A 27,511-nucleotide genomic window follows, 5' to 3' on the forward strand; every position below is an offset into this window, starting at 1 on the left:
TCACTACCTTGGAGAGAAGAGGACCTCTCATAGATGCCACTGCCAACATTAATGGGATGATGAGGAGAGAGAAAAAGGATAGATGCTATTTAAAGTACCAGATATGGCAGTTTTGTAAAATTGTACTTGTCTGGTGTCAGAGGACAAGTAATTTTTGGTGACAAGTGAGTACACTGTAATTAGTGTCATCATTATCATCATCACTATTATGGCAATAGTGCACAAGCAGATTTTTTGCTTAGACTGGTTTTCAGGACACTTTTGGAAGGCTGAGTGAAGAGGGGAGCACCAAAATCAGATCTTGATTTTTAGATATGGTGTTGAGCAAATGTATCCTTGAATGTGTCATGTATCCTTGATTTTCAATTCGACTAGTGGCGCTAAGCCCCTTTAAAAATCAAGATCTCATGTCCTTGTATAACTCTGAAGAATAATAATGTGAGAAACACAAGAAACAAATATAGATGATTTCTGTCTTTATAAAATAGTCAGAGCCTTTACATGTTGGTTTAAATAAATACTAACCATTCAAAATCAGCTTGAGTTAGACACTATGGAACACGAGTGCAGTATCAGTCACAGATAAAGTGCTGGATAAATTGATTTTGGAGTTTTTAAAGTAATGCTTAGGGAATAGACTTCTGTCACAAAACTGAAATTTAAATAATTTCAGGACTATATGCTCATGCAAATAATGTTCTTTTTTTACAAACTGTGCCTTGTTACAGTGAACATAAAAACAACTATTCTGAGGCTAATGGAAATGTCACCTGACCCCAAAAATAATTTACAATAATTTATAGTGTGGAAGACAAACTTGAAAGTTATGGTCAAATTGTGAGACAGGATCTATAAAATGTATTTTTCAGTTCCCATGTTAATAAGCAAACACACGTCATAGACTGCAAGGAATTAAACATGAATGATTCTCTGTTTCCTATAAGCATGAGAAAAATCTGGGCAAGCTTGAAAAGTTATACCCCAGGGACAACACTAGAACTGGGGCCCTTCATGCTGTGTCTTGTACACAATGCCCTCTGAAGCTTGCTGCTTCTCACAGCAGAGTGAATGAGCTTGCAGTAATACTAGAGAGGAGAGGCTTGAATGAGCATGCTGGAACTTGGAGGGAATTTAAAGTTAGATCTGAAGTTAATTACTTGGGTTCACCTCAAATTCAAACTGATGTTTGGCCTGACACTGGCAGCGGGGGTTGGGCCTGCACTCACCGGCAGGAAGCGCATGTTGTATTTCTTTTTCTTGCTCGGCATCACGGGGCTTGGACTCAGTCTCCGGCAGCAGCAGCAGCGACCCCAGACTGCCCTGCTCCACTGGCTCCGGCGTCACCTGCCGCCGCACCAGCCACCAGTGTCCTAGCACAGCTGGGACACACCAGTGCCAGGCTGACCCATCCATTGCCCTTCTACCCCAGACCACTCCCTTTTCCCGGATCCCCCAGCACAGAGAGCCCCCTCGCCCCTAGCATAGGTGCCACCTGTGACTCTCCATCATCCCTCACTCTCCAGCACTGGTGTAACCTCCCCACACCAGATTTCACCTGTATGAAAAATGTTAAAGGGGGCCCATACAGGCTGATTTGTCTGGGCTCCCACCCTGCTAGGGACGGCCCTGGCTCTTTCACAAGGACATACTTCAGATCTGAATCACCTCATGGATTTCAAAAAGCAATAGCAAATGTTTAGAGCTTTTCCCCTGTCACCTGAGTGGCCTCTGTTTATGTTAGTAGTTTTCACACCTTGAATATTTGTTTGTTTAGCCATATTTAAAGGTCATTTTTGTAAATAAATTGTAGAAACCTAAAAGTCCTCTTTTGTGTGTGGCCAGTATCCATATGCAAAAGGAAGAGTTGAAAAAGAGAATCCAGTAGCTTTATCTATGGGGAACAAATACATTGGAAGGAAAATCCCTTATTGGAGAGGAAGAAGGAAAAGAAAGCTGGAGAGAGTTCTAAGGAGCTAAAATATAGACACTCCCTCACAGGGTCATGAGGGATAATGAAAAGAATGGAACTAGTGATGGAAATCAGCAGCAAAGACAAACATCCACAAAATAGAATCTTCAAAAAGCAGCAGGCAAACAGTCAGGGGTCACAAAGCTAACCCTGTGTACAGCCTTATTCATGTATTTATGTTTTCATATGCATGCTCTGATCTATATCTATGCGGTATCTTGTTTTATTTACCTGGGAAATGGTAATGTCAAAAATTTGTTTAAATCGCCATCTTGAATGGTATCTAGTAGTTGTTTGGCAGCAATGTTAGCTACCCTTCTTTCTTGGGAACTTTGGCACCCTTTTGTTTGAGTTTGGCGCTCTTTTGCGGAAAGGCTCTAGGTTAGGCCTCAGCTGGAGTATTGTGTCCAGTTCTGGGCACCGCATTTCAAAAAAGATGTGAAGAAATTGGAGAGGGTCCAGAGAAGAGCAACAAGAATGATTAAAGGTCTTGAGAACATGACCTATGAAGGAAGGCTGAAAGAATTGGGTTTGTTTAGTTTGGAAAAGAGAAGACTGAGAGGGGACATGATAGCAGTTTTCAGGTATTTAAAAGGGTGTCATAAGGAGGAGGGAGAAAACTTGTTCACCTTAGCCTCTAAGGATAGAACAAGAAGCAGTGGGTTTAAACTGCAGCAGAGGAGGTCTAGGTTGGACATTAGGAAAAAGTTCCTGTCAGGGTGGTTAAACACTGGAATAAATTGCCTAGGGAGGTTGTGGAATCTCCATCTCTGGAGATATTTAAGAGTAGGTTAGATAAATGTCTATCAGGGATGGTCTAGACAGTATTTGGTCCTGCCATGCGGGCAGGGGACTGGACTCGATGACCTCTCGAGGTCCCTTCCAGTCCTAGAATCTATGAATCTATGATTTCTCTCACATGCAGAGATGTAGGTGGTGCAAGAGCAAAATCAGAGGGCAGAACTGGAGGCATAGTTATGATGCAAGCCAATGGTCAAAACCATGAGTCAGAACAGAACCAAAGGGCAGAGCCAGAGTCATGGTCAGGAGATAAGCCAGTGGTCAGGGCCAGGAGTTAGGTATCAGGAATTCAGAGGCACTAGGGCTAGAGTGAAGCAGGAAAGGGACAGAGAATGAAAATCAGTCTAGCTTCACTAGGAGCAGGGAAAATATTGAGTACCCACTAACTATCCTGCTATTGCTACAGGGCTTAAATAGTGACCTAGTTGGTTCTTCTAACCAATCATGGTGCACAGTCATTTAGTGAAGGTTTACTGGGCCCAGCTGAGCTTATTGGGTTGCTAGGTGAGTATATCCCATCAGCTTTCCCTGCGCAGGCTCTGTCTGGCTGAGAAAGTGGATGGGACTGTGTGGCCTGGAGCTGTGCTGAAGGGCCAGGTGTCTCTCCTCCAGCTCTGCAGTGGCCTCTGTCTCTGGTGCTCGCCCCCAGGAGCCCTCAGGGACTCCAGGCAGGTGGTGGGGAGCAGTGCCCAAGTCCCAGTCACTTTGAAGCACCCAGGAGGCTCTGCACATGCCAGGACAGTCATGGGAGGAGGCCCTGGGGCAGCAGGCAGCTCTGGATTGATCGAGAGAGCATGGTGTCCTGGCGGAGGAGGTTGCAGGGATCCAGCTCTGGGGCTTCTGCTGCCTGGTACTGGGCTTCTGGAGGGCTTTGCTTGCCTGCCCCATGCCCTGCACATGCAATGTTGCACAGATCTAGAGTAGTGAACCTGCGCTGGGCATTGTGCCCTTCCCCATCCAGAAGAGGAGCGTTGAGTGTGTGCAGAGAGCCTGGAGCTAGAAGGAAGGGATCATCTGAGGTCCGTCCTGTATTTTTTAAATACAATGTTGGCAATCTGAGATATATTGTAACAAAAAAGCTTATATAGAATGGTATAGATTCACAAAACTGTTACTTCAAGGAATACAGATAAATAGACACGCCTTGAATAGCAAATTAATGTTTACCTGCATATAGAAACTGAAACAGAGATACGGTTGGTTGGAAGATTGGCTGTTCTAAATATATATGTGCTTGATCATTTCTGGTATGAACCACTGAAGCAGCACATTGTGCTAAATTGACCTTGGAACATAAATATTATTAGGGCCCTCATTTCTATCTACTCATAATATAAAAATATTAGCTGTAGGCACTTAGGCTACAATCCTGCAGGTTAGTCTGTGCAGGTGGGCCCTTATACCCATTCAGCGCTCCATTAAAGTCAATGGAGAGCAGCATGGCTGGAGGGCTCCGCCCATAAGGATGAACTTGCAGGACCAGGGTATTTATTCTGAATCAACATTTTTTCTTGTTATTGGAATTATCACTTTTAGAAATTAAGACACAACTTTTATGTTTGAACCCTGATAAAGGTTATATTGTTACAGGTTACAAAGGACATAAACACAAACAGAACCCTGACCAGGGGTATTCTATCTGCTACCCAACATCCATAAACCTGGAAATCCTGGATGCCCCATCATCTCAGGCACTGGCACCCTGACAGCAGGATTGCCTGGCTATGTAGACTCTCTCCTCAGGCCCTATGCTACCAGCACTCCCAGCTATCTTCGAGACACCACTGACTTCCTGAGGAAACTACAATCCTCTGGTGATCTTCCAGAAAACACCATCCTGGCCACCATAGATGTAGAAGCTCTCTACACGAACATTCCACACAAAGATGGACTACAAGCCATCAGGAATAGAATCCCCGATACCATCACGGCAAACCTAGTGGCCAAACTTTGTGACATTGTCCTCACCCACAACTATTTCAGATTTGGGGACAATTTATACCTTCAAGTCAGTGGGACTGCTATGGGTACTCGCATGGTGCCTCAGTATGCCAATATTTTTATGGCTGACTTAGAACAACACTTCCTCAGCTCTCATCCCCTTACACCCTTAGTCTACTTGCACAACATTGATGACATCTTAATCATCTGGACCCATGGGAAGGAGGCCTTTGGGGAATTCCACCAAGATTTCAACAATTTCCATCCCACCATCAACCTCAGCCTGGACCAGTCTACACAAGAGATCCACTTCCTAGACACTACAGTGCTAATAAGTGATGGTCACATAAACACCACCCTATACAGGAAACTACTGACTGCTATACTTACCTACATGCCTCCAGCTTTCATCCAGACCACATCACACGATCCATTGTCTACAGCCAAGCTCTAAGATACAACTGCATTTGCTCCGATCCCTCAGACAGAGACAAACACCTACAGGATCTCTATCAAGCATTCTTAAAACTACAATACCCACCCTGGTGAAGTGAAGACACAGATTGACAAAGCCAGAAGGGTACCCGGAAGTCACTTACTACAAGACAGGCCCAACAAAGAAAGTAACAGAACGCCACTAGCCATCACCTATAGCCCCCAACTAAAACCTCTCCAGCACATCATCAAGGATCTACAACCTAGCCTGAAGGATGATCCCTCACTCTCACAGACCTTGAGAGACAGGCCAGTCCTTACAGACAGCCCCCCAACCTGAAGAAAATACTCACCAGCAACTACACACCACACAACAAAAACACCAACCCAGGAACCAAACCCTGCAACAAACCTCAGTGCCAACTCTGTCCACATATCTATTCAAGCAACACCATCACAGGACCTAACTACATCAGCCACACCATCAAGGGCTCATTCACCTGCACATCTACCAATGTGATATATGCCATCATGTGCCAGCAATGCCCCTCTGCCATGTACATTGGCCAAACCGGACAGTCTCTACGCAAAAGAATAAATGGACACAAATCTGACATCAGGAATCATAACGTTCAAAAACCAGTAGAAGAACACTTCAATCTCTCTGGTCACTCAATAACAGATCTAAAAGTGGCAATTCTTCAACAACAAAACTTAAAAAACAGACTCCAACATGAAGCTGCAGAACTGGAATTAATTTGCAAACTGGATACCATCAGATTAGGCCTGAATAAAGACTGGAAGTGGTTGGGTCATTACAAAACCTAAACCTAATTTCCCCAATACTAATTTCTCCCTACTGTTATCTACACCTTCTTATCAACTGTCTGTAATGGGCCACCCTCATTACCTCTTCAAAAGTTATTTTTCCTCCCTTGGTACCCTGCTGTTAATTGACTTATCTCATTAGACTGACCTCACACTTGGTAAGGCAACCCGCATCCTTTCATGTATTTATATCTGCTCCTACATTTTCCACTCCATGCATCTGATGAAGTGGGTTCTAGCCCATGAAAGCTTATGCCCAAATAAATTTGTTAGTCTCTACAAGTACTCCTCGTTCTTTTTACAAACAGAAATGTTTCTATTAGAAAATGGATCTTTCTTTTTCTCCCGCTTTCATATTTAACATGCTTTACAAAATTTTGTCTTCTAGTTTTTCAGTTTGTTTTTCATATTCAACATTTTAAGGGCATTTTCCTGAGCATCATCATTACTTTTTCAGAGAGGTCAGTACAGTGCTTTCTGTGAAACAAGTGGGTTGAGGGTAGCAGAGGGTGAACATTTTCCCTACAGGCTTTCTTCAACAGAATGGCCACCATGTATACATTTCACAGGTGGGAGTATATCATTTAAAGCTTTATTCTCTACTTGTTGGTCTCTTATTCACCAAGCACTATTCCATGTCAGTGTCCACCTTCCTGCATGCTTCCAGCAAGAGATATGGTAAAAAGTCTCCATGGAGTTTCAGCCACATCATCATTGCCATGGCAAATCCAAAAAGAATATAGCTTCTTTGCAAATTGAGCACCATGATCGCCAGCCATGTAGTGACATTCCTTGGTAAACATGCTCCGTAATTCATTGGTCTTCCATCCTAATGTCGTCTGTACCAAAAGCCAAAACCAAACCATTACTGATGGTGGTGGTTTCTGGATTCAGCTCTGAATATCCTCATTGCTGATCTTATCCTGCTACTTAATATGGAACAGTTGCTGAAGACAGAGAATCAAAAATGTCAATCCAAATCTTTTCAGCCTTCCTCAATGCCCAGATTTCACTGCTGTACAAGAGTTGGTATAACTGCAGTTCTATAGATCCACAGCTTCATAGCAAACTTGATCATGATGTCCTCACAGAGGCTGATGAATGACCCAAAATGTGGCAGCAGCTGCTGCTATACAAATGTCTACATCTTTTGAGCATCTTCTAGCACTGTCTATGACATTTCCCAAATATTTGACACAAATATTTTAGCCACATGACTCCCATGACACTTGTAGCTAAGAGCTGGCCCATCCTTTTGAAATGTAAGCGTGTTTTCCATATCATATTTAGTAATGGTGCAGGCACACAAATAATAATAATAATAATAATTAATAATACATGAAGGATATAACTCTATATTACAAAGTAGCTCATTTGCTCCATTAAGCCAGGGCTGTCTCTTTATTATTCTTATAACAATGTGGCCCTGATACTAATTATGGCATCTGGGCATACAAGAATGTAAATGTTATGTAATTGTAGTAATATTTAGTATTTCACTACAATGAAAAGGACTTCCAGAGAAAGGGTAAAAAAGATGGGAGAGGCAGATCTGACAAAGATATTTCACAGGGCTCCTGGCCAGTGTTGGATAAAGCCTAAATGAAGGCTGAGTCTACCAGAATTTCCGAGCACACCTAAGAAATTCTCACTATCAGTCCAACTTCATCATAAGGGACCATTTGTGTGTCTGAGTGAGATCTTCTTGCAGACACATATAGCATCAGAAGAGATCCTGGTGGCTCCAAAATGCCACTGAGTCTTTGTTCTGAACTGGCTGGGTGGCATTCCTCCCCTGTACCTGCTTGCAGGCAGAAGGATCTGCACATCAGCCAGTTAGTAAGACATTCAGACAGGCAGACCAAAGTGAACTGCTACTCCCACACTGTGAGTGTCAGATCTCTGAAGACCAGAATTCTGTGTTCACAAATTCATATAACCTCTTTAAACTAGGGGCTAAGATCCTGGACTGGGAGGGATTCTGCTTTAATGCACTGCTGCTAGCAGCAGGGCCTAAAATGAAAGAGAGAATTATAATTGCAAAAGGTAACGTACACATGTTGAATTATCTATTGCAGTGCTATATTTTTAGTAGTATTTAAGCATACATGCATTAAAACAAACAAGCAACCTAAAACAAAGCTTCTTAGTGTCAATGTAATTTAAAAGGTTTGTTTGCCAAAACTTAAATAATTTTGGTATCTAGTTTGATAAAATTTTTATGTTTAGGCTATTTTTAATATAAACAATTTCATGAACATTTAAAAAAAAATGAAAAATGGTTCTCTTTAGAACATTTAAAAAAAGTTGCAATTTGTTACAAAAATAGCTTTTAATTTTCCAGCTAGCTCATATTTACCCAATAGTATGCACTGTTTAGTATTACATGATTATTGAATGAAAGACAATATCAAGCAGATCCTCAGCTGGTATAAATTGTAATTGAAGTCAGCGAAGTTATGACAATTTATACCAGGTGTGGATTTATCCCTATATCCTGTTCGGGGTTCAGTTCTGTGAGATACTGAACTCCCTACATGTCTAATGACTTCCATGGGACTCAAGGAATGTCAGCACCATACAGGTATGCTTAGTACCTTACAAAACTGAGCCCATAATGCACACACACAATGACAGTTTGGGATGTTGTTTAATCCTTAACTCTGATTTTCAACTTTTGTGGTTTAAATTAGAAACTTAACATTCCAGTAACAGTTTTGGTTAATAAATAGTCAGTGCCCCTTCCCCCATACATTATATATGATAATTTGTATCTATTTTGCTTTACAAGTGTATTTTAGATACTTTAAAGTTCATGTGATACAATGTTAGTTTGCAGAATTCTACACTGTGCAATTGTAAATAACTCTATAAGCTCATTATATCATGTTTTATAATGCTGAATGCCCAGTCATGACCAAACAAACATTGGAAACTTTGTTTCAAATTTTATTTTCCCTTTGCTGAATTCCATGCCAAAAGTTTTGTACACTGGCTTTGCATGGAACAAACAGAAGACAAGATATGAACAAGCAGAATACAGTTATCTGAGAACTGAAAATAAAATACTTCAGCGTGTATAAAATAAAAAATCATGAAACTGTGAGCAAATGAGGCAACAGTGTTTCTTGTGGGATCACACATAATTAAGCCAGAATTTATTGTTTGTGCTTGATTACAATAAAGAAGAATGTGCATGTCAGGATCAACTGCTTCTCTAACTATATGATGCCCCATAGAAGATCACGATAATGTTGTATTAGATCCAACAACTGCATTTATAATTTATTGTGTGTTCCAGCTTCAGTGAATCTATCTGGGTCTCACCACTAAAGCCCAAAACAACTCTGACTGAACTTCATCATTGTTGTGGGGATCTAGAGAAGATATCCAAATTACAGATACCTAAATTTACCTTAAAAAAACAAACAAACAAAAACAAATACAACCCTTGCTGCCCAATGTAGCATGATACCAATGGAACTGTAATTTCAACTTCTTTTTCTTTATTCCCTTCTATTGTGATCTCGCCTCTGTCTCTCTCTAACTTCTTCCTGCAACTGCTATTCTAATTTATGCTTTCTCTTTTCCCTGCTTCAGGAACTCTTTCTGTTCCTCTCTCCAAAAGTTAGTTTCCTTCAGCAGTCTGCTCTTGTTTTCATCCTCTTCAACTTCTTTAAACAGACTCTGATTCCTTCCCATGCTTCTCAAACTGCCTCTGATTCCTTCTCATTTCTTAGCCTCTGGTTCTGTCTCAGTGTTTTCTCCCCAGGTGATGTACTCTTTCAGAACCTTCTCCCTAGGACATGCTAATATTTTGTCTCTTGGTTAGGGACATTTGAAGGAAAGATTTACTTTGGGCCCAGTCCTTCAAATTCTGGCTCAGATGAGTAATGTAAACAGAAACATTTTTAAAATGTATATAATCCATGTCAGTTAGGACTCAGAAAAATCCTATTCCGTAAATAAATACTGTACACAATAGATATTTTAGTGGATGTTGATAGTTCTCCACAGTGCCGGCTCCAGGCACCAGCTTAGCAAGCAGGTGCTCGGGGCGGCCACTCTGGAGGGGGGGTGGCACGTCCAGCTATTCGGCGGCAATTTGGTGGAGGGTCCCTCACTCCCGCTCGGAGTGAAGGACCTCCCGCCGAATTGCCGCCAAAGTGCCGCAGATTGCGATCACGATCATGGCTTTTTTGGGGGGGGGGGGAGGGGCTGTTTGGGGCGGCAAAAACCCTGGAGCCGGCCCTGGTTCTCCAGGGTGGAAATGATTAGGCCATGTCTACAGAGCTTACAGAGGCACAGCAGTACCGCTGCAGTCGCGCCACTAGATCTCCCATGTAGCCGCTTTATGCCCATAGGAGAGAGCTCTCCCGTCGACATAAGTAAACTACCCCCAACAAGGGGTGGTAGCTGCTATGTTGGCTCCTGCCGCCATAGCGCTGTCCACACCTGCACTTCTGTTGGTGTAACGTATGTCACTCAGGGGTGTGTTCTTCCATGCTCTTGAGCAACATGTTATACCAACAAATGTGCTAGTGTAGACATAGCCTTAGCAAAAAACCAAAGTAACCACGCAAACCCACACAAAAGTTGCCCTAGTTGCCATTTTGAGTTTATATGACCAGACTGTAGCATTTTTCAAAAGGACCGCGGAGGACAGCTTTCCATATTTCTTTTTTCAATCATTTGTTGAGGGAAGGCCTCTTGCATTGTAAGCCCTTGGGTACTTTGCATGGGCAGTAATGATCCTATGGCACCTCTTACAGAATTAAGAGCTGGTCCTGGGGCCCATTCCAAATTTCCCTGCTCTCCATTGCTGTGCAGAGTGTTCTGCACTGGTATGTTGCTCTCTCCATGTTAAAGGTAGCGCCCTTTCATTGTTGCTTTATGTATATTTTGCCTGCGGTGTTTTACCTCTGGAATTCAGTAATATTTCAAGCCAGACATTTTTTTGTGTGGGTTTTGATTGAAAACACTGAACAAGTTGGGAGATGTTTAAACCTGGGCTTTTGTTTCAGGCTGCCCTATGCGAAATCTGGATCATGGCCCAGATCTAGATTCTTTCAACCATGAGCATAATTTAGGTGTGTCCCGGACTAGGGGTTTGGTGCAGGCCCCTCTCTGGTCACAGGGACAGGAATGAGAAGCTTTGGGTAGAGGCCGGTAAATATGGACCCCAGAGAAATACTAACAAACATTGCGTGGCATCTGTGCAACCCGCGAGCCCCCGAGCTATTCATTGACTATCTTGTGCGGCACGCTGAAGGCCACGGCTACCGCACCGCAAGAGCCACCGCGCCCGCCCAGGGCAATGAATGAACAATCCCCTGCACTCCCCGCAGGCCGGGGCGGGGCGCCGAGGAGGGGACAGGAAGGGGGCGGGACCGCCTCGGCGGGAATATTGACTATTCATGAGGTAACTTTAATTATTCATGAGATAAACCCTTTGAACTGTGAAGGCGTCCGTCTGCGCGCGCGCGCGCACGAGCCCCTACCAACCCACTCCCTCCTGACTTCAACCCGGTGTAGGAGGATCCCCTGCAGGGCCTCGTTTTGCCATTGGCTACGGAGGGATCCTTCCACCTGCCTCCTGTCGGATGCAGTGCGTGGTCATTGGCCAACCGGCCCGGTTGTGCCCGGCGATTGGTGGGCGGCGCAGAGGGAGGGCTGGCCGGTGCGTGTGGGCAGAGCCATCCGGTGTGTGCGGCTGCCGCCGGGGCTGTAGTAAGAAGCGGGGAGGGGTGCGGATGTAAACACCGGACAATGGCGTAAGCGATGGGGCGCTGGGCCGGGCTGGGGGCGCCGGGTGGGGTGGGGTACTCTATCCCGCCCCTGTGTGCGGGGGTGGCTGGCGCTGGGGGGCCCTGTAGGGTGACCAGATGTCCCGATTTTATAGGGCCAGTCCTGATATTTGGGGGTTTTTCTTATATAGGCTCCTATTACCCCCCCCCCACCTCCTGTCCCAGTTTTTCACACTTGCTATCTGGTCACCCTACGTGTGAGGGGCGGGCTACGGGCCCCTGGGGGAGCGCTGGGGGGTGGGGTGTCTGCGGGGTGCCGGCTAACAGCTGAGTGGGGAGCGGGTGGGGCCGTTGGGGGGCACGGCATGGGGGCGGGTCTCCTGGTGCTGCCTTGCCTTGTACCGGCTGTACAATGGGCAGAGCGAGACTTGCCTCAGGAGATGCCTTGACTGGTGTCCAAGCAGCCCTGTGAAAGCGGCTGGACAGCTATGGGAAGGTTTTTTTTAATTTTATTTCTAAGTTTCTTAGTTATCTGGTCATTCTTGTTGCTCCCATTGGCTCTCCTGAAAATTGGGGCTGTCCTCTCATCTTCTCCCTCAGGTGTCATTTGTGTTGCTCCTTCACTGAAGTGAAACTAACATTAGACTGGTCACTTTCACTCAGTGTGCACAGGGTGCCCCACACTTGGCCTGTGCTGAGCAGAAAATGAAACTGACCGGCTTTACAACAGGGTTAGTCCTGTGCTGTTGCTGTCCCACTTGGATCCCAGGTATACGGTGCACACAGAGACACTCCCTTTACAAGAAGTTTTAAAGAAGATGGTATAAATTTGTGTACCATAAAAGTTGGCTGTAATCTGAGCTTCATGAGTCAACACTTCTGAGGTCAATAATTCATGGTAAAAAAAACAAGATGCCATAAAACTGCATTGGAACAAAAGTGTGGAGCTAATGAGATGTGTTCTTGTTGGTATAGCTGGTGAAGCGGTGGGGGTAGGAACAGAACAACAGCACCAATAAGATCCTTCCTTACAAGATTGTCAAAATGCATGGCTATGTGGGAATCCCATGCTGAATCTGTGCTAGCTGTAACATCACATTTTATTGCACTTGTCAGCTAGCTGTGCTATCAAACCTATACAACCAAGCCATAGTAAAAACAAAGTAGGTCCATTAGTTGTAAATTTAAATAGATGTAACTTCCCAAGTAATTGATATATATATATATATATATATATATATATACACACTCACGCACAACCACCCACCCACCACAAAACACTTCCTAATGCTAATTACGATGACATACAAACTGACTCCTAAAAGAACATCTGTACTATCTGAAATTAGTAAGAACATTGCCTTCTTTTTGGGAGATAAAAGGCGAAAATCCAAAATGTGGAATGGAGAGCTCTGGCTCTGTGACATACCTCGCTGTGTGAGTACAGTATAGTATCACGGTTTCATGAATATTTGGGGATAGAGGTGGGAGTGGCCATTTTCAGTGGCATATTCCTCTTCATATTCTTCAGTAGTTCAAGTAGAACAAACTCTCACAAAGTCTCCTCTGTAGAGCTTCTTGCATAACAACGGAAGGAGGTTCAGCACAGCTCCTGTAGGATCACTATGTTCTGCGGTATTTGTAGGCCAACATCCCCTGCTGCTTCTTCAGCCCTCAGTAACCTTCTCCTGTGGGACATACTAATTGGAAATTCTGAGAGAGGAAGCTTGTGGAGTTTCTTGGGAGCTCTGTCCCACACCTGTGTATGTCTCCAGAGAAGAAAAAAAATCAGTGATATGCTTGGAAAAAAAATTGTTTCAAGTGAGAGTATGAATTACATGAAATCATAAAAGTTTAAGAACCTCCAATTCGTTTGGTCTGTACAGAAAGATTCACTTTTGGGGATGATCTTTGTCAACTATAACTATCAGTATCTCTGATCCTTTGCTTAATGATTGACATATCCTAGTTGCTTAAAAAACCCCAAACCCCATAATTTTTTCATTTGTCTAAGATCATATTGAAATAATACTAAATACTAAAAAATGTTTTTAATGTGTTACGAATGTAAGTTGTTTTACACTGTACTGGAAACATATCTTGAAAGACTAATTATTCAATATCTTAACATTGAAAGACTAATCATAGTCCATATCTGAATTTTTGTTTCCCATTTTAGTAATGCCTCAGTTGTTAAAAGAAGTAGGCCCAGGATTCCAATCATAAAACTATTTTTGGACTGAATAGAACAGTGAGTAATCACTTATGGCCCATAATCATCATCATTATAGGTATAAAGGTTCGTTGTTGTATGTGTGCTCCTTGGCAAGCTCGACCTAAGATTTGTGGCATGACCTTTGTGTTCTACAGCACTCAAATATAGCAGATTAGAGGGAAATTAAAAAAATGAAGTTTTTAATGGAGTATGAAAATCAGGAAAACAGTCATGATAGATCCCTTCTGATATTTAATTTGATATTAAATTAAAATTTTACTTTGTCCATTAATTTTTAATTTTCATTGTGCTTCACAGTTTTGTGTTTAAAATGTGTAACTGTATTACAGAAGTTGTCAGGATGGAAGTTGAAGGTTTGGACAGTTGAGCAGGGGAGAATTAGAGCTCTTGGCACCTGGTAATAATGTGGAGAGGCAGTACTGGTAGTGCTAAGCATGTTAACAAGATGTTCAAATTATCATTGGTAAAACACTTAAATTTTAAGGAAGCAATCCTGCACTGAGCTCCATGTGAACATGAAGGATCAGGGCTTAAATTTGCATAATTAGGCCTTGATGCTGCAAATACTAATACACATGATTAATTTTACCCCAAGGCAGTGGTCTTACTGAAGTTAATAGAAGTGTGTGAAGTTAGGTATGGACATAAGTCTTTACAGGATCAGGGCCTAAGATTTCTAAATTGTTCATTTATGTGGGGCGTTGAAGCATTTCACCTGTCTTGGGTATATTTAGGATGACTGCAGACTTCAGTCGACATTTTATATGTCTACATTTCATTCACTTGTGGAAGGTGCCCTTTGCAACCTTAAGGGCTAGATACTTAACAGCTTTCTTTTTAAGAGCTTGGCTTTTGTGCCATTATTCTGTAGCAGATTCCAAAGAAGCATGGAGTATGCAGAGCCCTGGTTATGAATAGTGGCTGCATTCTTTTTGCATGGGGTTTGGGTAGAAGTTTTAGAACTTTGAGATGTTTTCCTCTTTAGTATTGCTAAACAAGCCATTCATAAAATCATGAGAGAGAACAAAGAATCATGAGTTTTTTTTTTTAAAGGGGCAGTGTCTTTTTATTTGCCTTTTTGTTTTAAGCTTTCAAGCTTTGTTTTGTTTTTAGCTCTTTGCTGAAATCCCAAGAGTTGGAAACTTAAACCTTTTTCTTTTTTAAATGAAAGCTAAGACTTTCTGGTAATCATAATTAAGGCTGCGTGTCTGTCACGGAAGTCACAGATTCCGTGACTTTCTGTGACTTCTGCGGTGGCCAGTGCGGCTGGTTCTGGGGCTGCCCTTGGGCCACCACTTACCTCCCCAGCAGCAGCAGTAGTTTGGGTGCAGGAAGGGGGCTCAGGGCTGGGGTAGGGGGTTGGGATGTGGTGCGGTGCTTACCTCGAGGGAGGGGTGGGGCTCTCCAGAAGTGGCCAGCATGTCCCTGCAGCTCCTAGGTAGGGAGATCAGGGGGCTCTGCACGCCGACCCTGCCTACAGGCACGGTCCCTGCAGCTCCCATTGGCTGCGGTTCCCGGCCAATGGGCACTGCAGAGCCGGTGCTTGTGGTGGGAGCCGGCGCTCATGGCGGGGGCAGTGCACAGAGCCTCCCTGGCCTTCCCTCCCCCTAGCAGCTGCAGGGATATGCCAGCCACTTCTGGGGAGCCGTGCTGAGCCGGTTGGGGAGCCCGCCAGCCCTGCCAACCCTTCCTCTCCTCCCCCCAGCACTAGCAGGGGTCCCGGGCTGCACGCTGCTGCATGCCTCTTCCCCTCCCCCGCACCAGTGGGGTCCTGGGCCACGCGCCGCCCCTCCCACACCCGTGTTACCCTGGCCCACTCCCCTAGCATCCGCGGCCTCTCAGCCCAAGTTTTAGTTAGGGGTATATAGTACAAGTCATGGACAGGTCACAGCCTGTGAATTTTTGTTTACTGTCCGTGACCTGTCCATGACTTTTACTAATAGTACCCATGATTAAAATGTAGTCTTAATTATAATTCCTGGAGCCGAGGCTTTAAGAAAAACAACAGATATTATGAGACTCGTGATAGAATTATGAGAATTAGTAACATTGCATCCTTTCTACTGACAAGAAGAGAGGTTTGTGTTAGATTGGATTAAAACTAATACCTGATTGAGAACACTAAGGAATAAGAGCTCTTTAAAAGAGAGTTTGTTTGCTACGGGATCTGGTTTTAGAGAATCTTTCAAGTACCTGAAAACAACAATATAGATTATTTTTAGAGGACTTAATAAAAATCTGTTCTAAATAGATGTTTTTATTTAATTTTTTTAAAATATAACATTTTTGGTACGTTGGCCAAGCAGCATTGTACTAGTTCATGAGAACCTGGCTGTGAAACTGACTAGTTTAGTTTCATTGTCCAAACTGAGTGAAATGCAGAAAGTAAGCAATTTAAACAGCTAAAAGTAAGCTAGATTTTGTTTTTTTTTAATAATTTGTTCTTTATGTATGAAGTTGGTTCTAGTAACACTGGTAAAGAAATTCCGAATATATATAGTTTTCTAAGTTGATGGATTCCATTTTTCAACAGTGAAAATGGTTTAGCCTTTTCCCTAAAAGAGAAATTTGAGACATTGCCAAAACAATGTATTGTTTCCTCTTCTGTCTCTGCAACAACTCAACAAACACATCCTTTTCCTAGTTCAGAGCTGTGTTGATACTGTGTAAATGATGCAAAAAGAAAGTAAACAAATATGTAAAATGTCAAGTGCTGTTAAGAAACTTGGAAAGTAATTGGTAAACTTCCCTCACAAGGTAGTTTTCTGTGAAGGAAGAACTTACTGGAAAAATATTTGCCATATAGTGTTGTTGGTAGGTTTTACACAGAGAACTTGAATCCTGATTTTTAAAGCTGTGTGTTTGTGCTATGTAAATAGAACTCTAAATGAACTAGAAGTTCGGATCTAAAAGGATTAATACACATTAACCAATGTGTAATTTACTGCCTTTCTGCAGCTACAGACATGATTATCAATTATTAATTCATGATGTTATAGTGTTTTATATATGTTGCAGGACAGATTGCAGTGAAATTTTTCTTCCTTATTCTTTATTCTGTTTTATCTTTAAATGTAGCCTTAATAAGAAATAAGAAAAATCATGTTTAAGAGCCACAATTAATGAACAATGTGTTTTGTATTCTGTTTGACATATTGTTTGCTCTTGTGTGTCTGTGTTACATGCGTCTTTCACCAATGTGTAGTGTACATACCCATGTAGCCCCCTTGGCACTGGTATAAATAGCAGTGTATATGGTGAGGCACAACTTAGGAGAGTAAAGACGTGCCTGAAGGGTGCAGGCAAGTATGCACGCAAGTACATCCCTATGTGGCTCTCTACTCACCCAGGCTGTGCATCCCTGGCTGTGCTGCCATTTTTAGCAGTGTACTGTGCTACTGCTGGAGCCTTTCCTGCTGCAGGAAAAAACTCTGGCCATGGGGAAAGGCTGTGGCAGGGGAGATGGCGGGGAAAGGCTGTGCCAACTTCCTGCTGCTGCAGCCCTTACCCCACCATAGGGAAAGAGTCCGGCAGCAGAGAGAGGCTCAGGTTGAGCCTTTCCCCGCTGCATTCCCTCTATGAGAGCCTTTCACGGGCATGTATATCTACATACCACAGTGTAGATGCAGTATGCTTTTCACTGCAGTTTGTACCTACATGTAGACTGCACACTGCCACCAGTGGTATATAGTGTAGAAGTAGCCTCAGATGGTAGAACCTGACAAGCAGTGCCTGCTGGAGTGCTCTTGCATACTCCCTTTGCACCTCCCCTCATCGTTCCCTGAATATTCTAAGGCAAGGCTATAAAAGGGGGTGTGGCACTTTGGCTGCCTCAGTTCCGTGGGGTGACCAGATGTCCCGATTTTATAGGGACAGTCCCGATATTTGGGGCTTTTTCCTATATAGGCTCCTATTACCCCCCCACCCCCTGTCCCGATTTTTCACACTTGCTATCTGGTCACCATACAGTTCCGTCCCACTGGCACCTCAGTCATGGGTTATAATTGGGGGGAGGGATAGCTCAGTGGTTTGAGCATTGGCCTGCTAAACCTAGGGTTGTGAGGTCAATCCGTGACGGGGCCACTTAGGGATCTGGGGCAAAATCAGTACTTGGTCCTGCTAGTGAAGGCAGGGGGCTGGACTCGATGACCTTTCAAGGTCCCGTCCAGTTCTAGGAGATAGGATATCTCAAATTTATTTATTTATTTATTTTTTATAATGAAGGTTGTGAGGAAGAGGGGAAGGGGAGTGGGAATATGCAGAGGCCACTTGAAGGAGAAACAGAGGTTACTTGTCAACAAAGTTCTTTATGACAGACTCTGTACATTTCCACTACATGCCCACCTTCCCCTCTTCCTAGGCGCCTTAATTATAGCTCATAGCTGAGGAGGTGGTGAGAAGGAACTGAGGTGGTCAGAGCACTTTGCCCTAGAACCCTCAGGAACAGAGAGGGGAGAGGTAAAAGGGGGTACGAGAAGGGGCGGCTCTAGCTTTTTTGCCACCCCAAGCGTGGCAGGCAGGCCGCCTTTGGCGGCATGCCTGCGGGAGATCCGCCAGTCCCGCAGCTTCGGCATACCTGCCGCAGAATTGCCGCCGAATCCATGGGACCGGTGGACCTCCCGCAGGCATGCCGTCAATGGCGGCCTGACTGCCACTCCCACAGGGACCGGCAGGGCGCCCCCCCATGGCTTGCTGCCCCAGGCACGCGCTTGGAGCTCTGGTGCCTGGAGTGCCGCTGGGTACGAGGGTGCTCCAATGGGCACCAATTGCCACATTTCACCATTTGAGCTGCACATATCTGGTGCATCCCCGGAGTATAAATATGCAGAGTCCATCTCTAAGAACTCCAGTAACCTCCATTTACCCTTATCACAGTGCAACCTGGGCAGCTAACAGTTTACATGTCTAGATGGAGCTCATTGGGGGCAGAGGCCAAATCTTTCCTTTTTTCAGTAATGTGCTATGCTAGATACATTTTAGAGGCTGATAAATAATTTGTGACCACAGGAGGCTTCTGATAGCTCAATTGCACCTTTCACTGGAGATGTGGTGGCATTATGGATCATTTGTCTTTTTCACTCTCCCACCTGAATCATTTGTGTCATAAGCTGGATCTTGTAGTAGAAATATTGGAGACTTTAGGTGAAAGGAAGAGGTACAATGGATAGAAAACTAAAACTGCCACCTTGTTTTTTTTCTTTCTGTTTTCCTTAAGAAGCTTACGATGGTTTTGATACCCTATGGTAAAGGGAGCCATATCCTGAAATACTCATGTAAAGCATCCTGGCAGCTTATGTAAATTAATAGACATTACTAGATAAATCTCCCTAAATATAATCTGGTATGTTGAGTGTTGCAAAAGTACAGATTGCTATGTGCATTTTAAATTTTTCATAATTGCTGTAGGAATTGGGAGTTTGAATGATTTGTCAGTGCAAAGTATTTGGTCAAAGGGAGGAGAGAAAACCTTGTAAGTTACTTAAAAAACACATACTACAGTAACAGAAGAGGTTTTTCCGTCGCCATATTAAATCCATCCCTTCAAGAGACAGAAGTAGGTTGAGGGACGTATTCTTCTGTCAACCTAGCTGCATCTAGGCCTGGTTTCAACCTAAAACTTAAATCAACCTAACTATTTTGCACAAGTGTGAGGTTTTTTTCACAGACTTGAATGATATAGATAGGCCAACCTAAGTTTTAGGTGCAGATCAGGCCTAGAACACTGAATATGGGATGGAGGGGAGATGACTAAGGTGTTCTCTATTTCCTTCAGGACTGCCCAGAGGATTCAGGGGGCCTGGGGTCTTTGGCGGCAGGGGGCCCCCGCCGCTGAATTGCTGCTGAAGACCTGGCACTTTGGTGGCGGGTCCTGGGGCGGAAGGACCCCCCGCCGTGGGTCTTCAGAGCACTTCGGCGGCAGGTCCTGGAGCAGAACGACCCCCCACCGCACAACTGCTGCCGAAGACCCAGAGCAGAAGAAGCTCCAGGGGTCCGGACCCTGCGAGACTTTTCCGGGGCCCCCGGAGCAAATGAAGGACCCCACTCCAGGGCCCCCGAAAAACTCTCGTGGGGGCCCCTGCGAGGCATGGGGCAAATTGCCCCACTTGCCCTCCTCCCGGGCGGCCCTGATTTCCTTCACCCTCAAATTAAAAATGCTCTCTATTAGAATTAGAAGAGTCGATCTGCGCTCAAACAGTCAGATTATAATCCTGTTTATTCCTACAAAATGATGTTAGGAAGGGGAAGGTGTTACAAAGAGGAAAAGGTAACCAAAATTAGAAGGATGGGTGAACCTTGAATTTTTCCTTCTGCTGTCCTTCCACACAAGCCACATCTTGATTCTGTAGCTGAGAATATTAAGCAGTCATCTGTATTTTCACCTTCAGTTCTAGGTCTTTATGGTAGTCATTCAGTTGTTTCTTGCTTTGCCTCAATTGTCTGTTGCTACACTAAGCAACACTATTCCAATGACCAAGAATGCTGGAAAGCGTCATCTGTGATCATAATGCTAATATATGTGCAGATGCTACAAAGCGTTCTGCAGTCTGCTCTCTTCTTCCTTTCTTCTATCTTGAGTGAGCATTACTGCTGTGGCACTCTGAGCTACCAGTAAGGCGATACTGAATCTGGGTCTTCAAAGGTAGCTTTTTGTGTTTGTGTGCTGCCAGGCAAGCTATTTGGTGGGTTTCTATTCTTTTTATCATATTGGTGTAGATACAAATGCTCTCTAAATGTCATGTGGACATGTATTCATTTAGACAGAGCTGTCACTTTTGTTGTTAACAATGTTAACACCTCACATCAGTCGGGTTAAAACGAGGTTTGCTTTTTATAATGACTAATAGAGCTTTTTCACAAAAGCAGCTAATTTTAGGTAATTTAAGACAAATTTTTATCCATAAATTACCAGTTAATAGTTGGAATTTGGAAACTGGATGAGGATGAAGTACATCTCACCAAGATTGAGTTCCGCTAGTGCTAGAAAGTGGAAAAGGCGAACACCTGATTAATACCAACATACTTCAGCCAATGAAACACATTTTTAACCAAAATAGCAAGTGTAGTATTTCTAATTGGTACCCAGCATCCTCCTCTATTCTTTCTGTTTCTAGTAGAGCTGTATCTTAATTTGGCCATCAGCAATAATAGGGAAATCCAGAAAAGTGACATAACTATAGAGACTCCATTTAATAAAACAACAACAACAAAACTCAATACATTAAGCATTAAAGGCTGGTATTGTGTTGTACAGCACCATGCAGACAAGCTTCCAGTTCAGTTCAGTAGGACATGTTGCACTCTAATTTCAAGATTATAACCTGAAGAAGCAGTTTTAACCTTTCAAATCCATCAGTTGGTGATGGATTTAGCATGCCTAATAGACCATGTGGATTTCCTACAGCGAAAACAGTCATGCTTTGTGGAAGATGCCTGAGTGCAAATTTCATCAGCAAAATCATAAGTGGCCTGAAAGTGGTGTGCAGCAAAGAGTTTTCTTCTGCTCCCCCATATGTATACCATGTTTTGTTACTCTTTTGGCAGAGAAAAATGTAATTGCCAGAAATTCAAATTCTTATGAACTGAACAAGGAAATATTACATTTGCAGAGTCGATACACTCTGTATCAGTTTTGGCACTGAAATGTAGAAATACAATTTGATGTCCGGAATAACCACACTGGAATCTTCTTTTGTTAAGCTTTAACTAAAATGGTTCAGCAGTTTCCAAGAACAATATTAGAGAAAAATGCTTCTCTCCCACCCTTTTTAATAGTTTTGTTGAAGCTTTTGTACCTCCAGATTTTGGAACAGGGGCTTGAGGTTGGGGTGAGGATGGGGTTGGAGAGGCCACCCCAACATCAGGAATATGCCTCTTGCAATTCCTGTGAAAATCCAGCCAAATTTGGCCAGATTACAAGCCTCTGAATGTAGCAGTTTGCACATGCTCGGTACAGGTTGTTGGAAGCTGGCAGTTAAATCCTCTGAAGATTCGATCTATATGGAGTATGCTCCATAGCCACACAGTTCTTTCCTATGTGCTGACCAGACTGTTCATGTACCACTGTGAGACAGAGTATGTCCTGTCTCAGGGCTGAGCAGAACTTCTCCTGCTGTTGTCCTTCCTGATAGCTGGGGCTCCTGTGGTGTCAGGGATCAGAACTGAGAGCAATGAGATTCTCTTGTGCTCTTGTTGCTTTGCCTGCTGGACTGCAAGCAGCATGGAGGAGAATTAGGAAGCAGCTTGACTCAAATGTGGATGAGTGAGGAACAGAGGGAGGCAGGGAAAGGAGCTGGGGATGGGGGTGGATAGATGTAGAGGGGAATAGAAACAAGGGTGGGCAGGTCTACAACCACTAAATCACACTCTCTTCCAGAACCTCAGATTGAACCTAGGATTCCAGTGTGTCAACATTCCTCTACTTCAGCAAATTTCCCATGGGTTTCACAGCTAAATGTGTCATCACCCTGTAGTGGCTGGTCCATAAAGGAAATAAAAGCCTGATATTGCTACAAGTTAACTTTAGTTAGCTCCAGTGTTAGAGACTTATGTTGTGATCTGAAGACTTCAACCCTGCTGATGACTCATGTGGCTGTCAATATTGGTTGCACATCATGGAAATTCTGTTGTTTTACTTTTTAAAAATGTAGGAAGTGATATACAATGTTATAGCTGCAGAGTCAGGAAATGCCAGAATTAAGGTTGCTTGTGTAATTTTAATTCAGCCTCTTGTGCATATGCATTATGATACAGCCTGTAGTTACATGATCAGATACTTTTGTTTTCTAAGGAACCCCTTAGAACACCTTATTCAGTGTAGGTAGTGGACCTGCTGTGTGAATGAAGTTGGGGTTGGTTCTGTTGGATCTCTGCCTTTTATGTTGGAGATGTTGGAATGTGTGTAGTGAATGATGCAGGGAACAATAGGAAGAGAATGAACGGGCTCATGACTGAGGTAGCTGAATGCTGCCATGGAGAACTGAATTCTTTTCCTGCCTCTGCACATAGTGGTACTGAGCAAGTCATATAAACCAGTGTTTCCCAAACTTGGGATGCCGCTTGTGTAGGGAAAGCCCCTGGTGGGCCGGGCCGGTTTGTTTACTTGCTGCATCCGCAGGTCCGGCCGATCATGGCTCCCACTGGCCGCGGTTCGCTGCTCCAGGCCAATGGGAGCTGCGGGAAGCGGCGTGGGCTCAGGGACTTACTGGCCGCCGCTTCCTGCAGCTCCCATTGGCCTGGAGCAGCAAACTGTGGCCAGTGGGAGCCACGATCGGCCAGACTTGCGGACGCGGCAGGTAAACCGGCCCGCCAGGGGCTTTCCCTATACAAGCGGCATCCCAAGTTTGAGAAACACTGATATAAACCATACATTTTCACAGGTGGACACTAACTGTGTATTCCTCATTTTCTGTATGCCCAATGTGAGACGCCTGGAGCAAACTCTGAGAGGTGTTGTATGCAACTGAAATCAATTTGGGCTGTGAATGAATGAAAAAATAGTATGAAATCATGTAATTAAAGGCCATATCTCAATGCATACCCACAAGGGGGCCGAATTAAGGTTGCATAGGCAATCTTACTTCTGGAATTTCCTAACATTTGATTTAGAAGAATGCAAAGGTTACAAACTTAGGGGTGAAGGTTATAATGTAATATATATGTTTGAAATTTACCAAATACTCATGTACCCTCCACCCCCAGAATCTAGGCAGGAAAAAATGAGTTTTGAAACTAAGTTGCCATGAGAGACAACAGAGCTCCCTGAGGATTGCTTCTGCTGAAATGTTGATGTCATGGGGAAACTTGCATTCGTTTTAAACCTTAGTTTGTTTGTGTGTTTGTTTTTAGAAAAAAATACTGCAAAGTACATATATGTAAGAGAGTACTTTGTACATTGCAACTGACCTGTAGTTTTCTGCAGATGACTGGCAAATAAAGCCAGTTGCTGCATTAAAGAATAGCTGAAGAATAAGCATTTTGTTGATAAGTGATCTTTGTGCCCCTTTATTGCATGAGCATGAAATATTGTTTGTAAGATACTGTACTTAATCTCTTACAACAGGTTTCCCTTATGTAAAATGGACAATATACCTTTTCTTTCAGAGGTGTTGTGAGAGTAGGTAAATTAAAACTGTAGAGCTCTGTGAGATCTTTGGATGATGAGTGCTGTAAGTGCAAAGTACTATTGTAGTCCAAATCCTGCTCAGTTTATTCATGCCACTAATCCCATTGACTTTAATGGGACTACTCATTTGAGTGAGCTGAGCAGCATTTGGGCTATGTTTAGGCTTCTGTGCTGCACTTATCATGGTAGTAGTTGACAGCCTAAGAAAATACTATTTATTTCTTTGCATTCATTCATATAAACCCCAGACCTCCTTACTTCATCACATTCCTCCTTTGCATGTGTTAGAGTAGTGAGCAAAGATGTGCTCCTTATCTCAAAAGCAGCCCTGTATTAGTAACTTTGGCTAGCCGTTCTATCATCTAAAAATAAAAATCCATCCTTAAGAAGCAGAAGTTTAAACATTACTTTCATATAATTTATTCATATGAAAATGTATTAAACATACTCCAGAAAATTCTGTTTTGAATATCCAATTTATAGTTATTATGTGTCATTGGGACAGTTTAATTTGGGAGGCTAATAAGCTAACATCTTCTGCCTAAGTCTCTGTTTGTTGCAGTAAAATTGTTCCTGTTTGATTAAACTGGGAGTGCCCTAACAATTAATGAAAAATAACATTCCATACAAAAAATAGCCACCTCACAGCATAGCAAGTGAAATAAGTGTTTCATCTAGTAACTTAAAATAGCCAACAAACAGATCACTCATCCCTCAGCTATCCGCAGAAAACATAGCATATGGTACACCTAATGGTCATTCTGGCCTATTTCATTCATAGAGGAAATAATATCTCACACAGAAAGAGGTGGTCTCTTGGGTAGGTATGTCTCAAGCCAGTTAATGTTTTGTAAATCATACTCAACTTCTCAAATGTCACCAGGATGTCAGTATACTGCCAGTGCATCAGGAGACCTTCTAAACACTCCTCAGTTAACAACTGGCTATATGCATACCTGGAAATGATAGCACAAGTGTCAAAGAAGACTGGGAAGCCCTAAAACAGACCATCCGTGAGATTTGCGAGGACTTCATTGGCCTTTATACCCGCCGCCATCAGGACTAGTTTAATAAAACAAAATTGAGATTACAGCCCTTTTGGACCAGAAGAGAAGTTTTTTCTGCAACTGACAAAACCAACCACTATCCAATCAGAAGCAGAGCTCTTTCCATCAGCTCAAAACTGAAGTTAAAAGGAGGGTCCGAGAAATCAAACACAAATGGTGGGAGGACAAAGCAAAAGAAATCCAAACATTTGCTGACAGATATGGTATGCGGAGCTTTTTTTGTGAGACAAAGACCCTGTATGCACCAATCTCAGGTGGACTCTCACCTCTGAGATCTGAAGATGGTGGTATCCTTCTTAACTATAATGAACCCATCAAAGAGTGCTGGAAGGAACACAACTAAAAGCTTCTAAATCAGTGGTCCCCAATGTGGTGCCTGCGGGCGCCATGGCACCTGTCGGGGCATCTATGTGCGCCCGTGTACTGGCCGGCGGACGAGCATCCGCTGAAATGCCGCCGACAAGAAGCGTCATCCAGAGGTGTTGCTGCCGAAATGCCACCGATTTTCGGCGGCGACGCCTCTGGATGACACTGCTTGCCAGCAGCATTTTGGCGGCAACGTCTATTGACATTGCCACTTCTTGGTGGCATTTCGGTGGGTGCTCATCTACCAGCCATAGTCCACGGTGGCTCGTCGTCTCGCGCCTGCCAGACGAAAAAGGTTGGGGACCACTGTTCTAAATTGAGAATTGACTGTTACTGACGACACCATCAACTCCATCCCTCAGCACCCAATCTGGGAAACTCTTGCCAACTACCAACACCTGAGCAAAGCAATTAACAATCTGCAAAGCAATTAAACAAATGAAGAACAATAAAGTTCCAGGTCCTGATGGCATACCAGCTGCAGTACTGAAAGTGGGGGGAGAACTACTGACTAACAAGTTTCACCTGCTGCTCTTCAAAGTCTGGTGCACCGAAGAAATCCCTGTCAACTTACGTAATGCTAACATCGTCATCATTTTCAAAAAGGGAGACCAGGCCGACTGTGGCAACTATCGAGGCATTGCTCTCCTCTCCATCTCTGGGAAGATTCTTGCTAGAATCTTACTGAATTGCCTGCTCTCTCTTGCCAAGGAAGTACTAGTCCCAGTGCGGTTTCAGACCATCATGAGGCACCACTGAAATGATTTTTGCAGCCAGACAGATCCAGGAAGAATGTCAAGAACAACACCAGGAGCTGTATATGGCTTTATCGAGTTGACCAAAGTCTACTCTGTCAATGGTAAGGCTCTGTGAAAAATTGTGTCAAAGTTTGGCTGCCCAAGCAAATTTATCACCATTGTAAGACTCTTCCATGAGCAGATGACTGCTATCCTATGCAGTGGCTCCATCCTATGCAGTGTCTCAACCTCCTTTGTCATCTGAATTGGCATAAAACAAGGTTGTGTACTGGCACCCACCCTTTTCTCCATTTTCTTAGCAGCTATGAAAACACTAACCCAAGACTGTCTAACACAGGGCATTGGCTTCCAATATCAGATTGGCAGCAACCTCTTCAACCGCTCTCGTCTCGGTGCCAGAACTAAAGTAATATCAGCAACAATAACTGAACTCCAGTACGCAGATGATTGTGCTGCAGTTGCACATTCAAAGGAGGATCTTCAAACAGCCCTTAATTGCTTCTCTGAAACTTACAAAAGCCTAGGGCTAACTGAACATTGGCAAAATAAAAGTTCTCCACCAGCCAGTCCCCGGTCAATCATCAGATCCAGCAAGGAAGATCTATATTGACAAAGAAGATCTGGAAAATGTAGAATACTTTGCCTATCTTGGCAGCCATCTCTCACAGAGTGCAGAGATGGATGTCGAGATTCAGCACAGAATTCACCTTGCCAACCTTGCCTTTGGCAGACTGTCTCGCCGGGTGTTCAACAATCAGAACACATAGTAAACTGTTAGTTTACAGAGTGGTGGTAATCCCAACTCTCCTCTATGGCTGTGAGACTTAGGTGACCTACAGAAAATATCTGAAAAACCTGGAACGCCAGCACTTTCTTCAGAAGATCCTCAACATAAAGTGGGAGGATCATCGCACTAATGTCAGTGTCCTCACAGAGACCAACATCTTCAGTGTTGAGGCCCTGATTTCCAGCACCAGCTGAGGTGGAACAGGCACTATGTGTGCATGCCTGACGTATGCGTACCAAAACAACTGCTGTATGCCCAGCTTACCAAAGGAGAAAGGAAATGAGGTGCCCAAAAGAAACGCTTTAAAGACACCCTCAAGATAAACATCAAGAGATGTGGCATCGACACCGAACATCGGGAGACAGCAGCGAAGGATAGGGATAACTGGCAAAGACTTGTCAGAGAGGGAACGTCCACTTTTGAGGAAAATTGCCTTGCCCTGGTGGCAGAAAA

General features: G+C 43.6%; 1 protein-coding gene across 1 annotated transcript in view; it reads left to right on the forward strand.

The window, feature by feature from the left end:
* The first annotated feature begins 11,676 nt into the window (after window positions 1-11,676).
* KIAA1109 (KIAA1109 ortholog) overlaps window positions 11,677-27,511 on the forward strand; it is a 244,747-nt gene continuing 228,912 nt past the window's right edge. Inside the window, exon 1 of the mRNA XM_034771463.1 lies at window positions 11,677-11,748. The gene's annotated coding sequence lies outside the window, so the exon portion shown is untranslated. The remainder of the gene's footprint in view (window positions 11,749-27,511) is intronic.

The sequence above is a fragment of the Trachemys scripta genome, chromosome 5 (genome assembly GCF_013100865.1).
Source record: "Trachemys scripta elegans isolate TJP31775 chromosome 5, CAS_Tse_1.0, whole genome shotgun sequence".
NCBI lineage: Eukaryota > Metazoa > Chordata > Testudines > Emydidae > Trachemys > Trachemys scripta.